This window comes from Cynara cardunculus, assembly GCF_001531365.2.
Source record: "Cynara cardunculus var. scolymus isolate 2C chromosome LG 13, CcrdV1, whole genome shotgun sequence".
NCBI lineage: Eukaryota > Viridiplantae > Streptophyta > Magnoliopsida > Asterales > Asteraceae > Cynara > Cynara cardunculus.
The window spans coordinates 22,038,158-22,039,760 of record NC_037540.1 but is presented as its reverse complement, the minus strand read 5'-3'; positions in this window follow the sequence as shown (position 1 = coordinate 22,039,760).

The following is a 1,603-nucleotide window of genomic DNA, read 5'->3' as shown; positions in this document are numbered from 1 at the left end:
GATATGGGTGGGTGGAATATAATTTTATATGTGGACATAATTATGCATACGTGTATGCATGCGTGGAAGTATGTTTAGGAGAGTGCTTGTGTGCATAAGAATATACTTATGGGAGTGTAGGCATACACGTGGATATGTGTGGGTTAACCGACTCTTTTTTTTTTTGAGAAAGCATAAAAGGAGGTTACCCCATTCATGTGAAATTCTCCTACCATTTTGAGAGAATTTGTGAGGTTTTAAAAAGAAGTCTTGTTCGGTTTACTTCAAGAGGTAATTTCGAGTGCTGGATTTCAAAAGGGTTGATTTCAAGAGTTTTGTGTTCAAAAGCTTTATAAGGTGAGTGGTTTCTAAACCTTTTTGGCATAATAATTTATACTGGTTTTTAGTTTGAATGTTATTTATTATTTGAATAAAAAACCATATATTGTGTTTAAAGTTTTATCCGGACAAAGAGTGACCGGATTAGTGTTAAACCGGACAAGAGTGACCAGATTAATGTTAAGTCGGACAAAGGGTGAATAACGTGTTGTCCGGATTATTTTAAATCAGACAAAAGGTGGACAGAGTGTTGTCCGGACTTGTTATCCGGACAAAGATGATTTTATTTCTAAGTGTTTAATCGTTCAAGCTTTATGCGGGGTATTRACCGGATTTGTTATCCGGACAAATATGTTAAAGTTTATTTTAAGTATAAATCGGRCAAAGAGGGATAAGTTGTCTGGACTTTATATCCGGGTAACTTGTCCGGATAATTTCATGTTTGAAAATTTTATAAGTTTTATTTATTTATTTATATAATTTTAATGTTTATTTAATTATGGATTATAAAATGGTTATTTTATGTCTTTTCAAATAAAAAGTTATGTTTCTACCAAGCGTGGTGACGTAAGTCTGTTTTGGTATGAAACTATATTTTTTGAAACCTTCCTACCAAGCGTGGTGACGTAAGTCTGTTTTGATATGGAAGTGAGTTTTAAATGGTAGTTCCCCCAGACGTGGTGACTTTTGTCTGTTCTGGCTTGGAACTGGGAATGAATACTTTCAGACGTGGTGACTTATATCTGTTTTGATAAGTAGCTTTGTTTTATTGGAGGAATAAGAGTGGCATATCAAGGAGAGGTGTACTTGGAATAAGGGTGACATTGTCATATGGGGATAATATTATAACTCTTGTTATTATTATTAATTAGATTTAATAACTTTGAATCATCATTTTTTTTGTGATCTGATGAATTAAAGATATTATTCTCATTAGAAATAATAATTTAGATGTTATTGAGAAGGGAAAAATGGTTTGTCATATCAGGCAAGTATTGCCTTAAATCTTTTTATGAGATGATTTGATAGTTCAAGAAGTGTTGGTATTGTTTATTTTGAAAAACAATATATATCTTTAATTAGAAATATTTTATGGAATGGAGATTCTTGAGTTTACATTATTTTGCATAATATTGTAAACTGCTTCAATTATTTGTAAACATTTTGGTGTTCATTACCCTGCATTTGCAAAGAAGGGATTTACTCACTAGACCCATATGGTCTAACCCTCATTTTCTGTTTTAAATTATGCAATGCAGGAATAGCGGGGTCCGGGGATATTAAA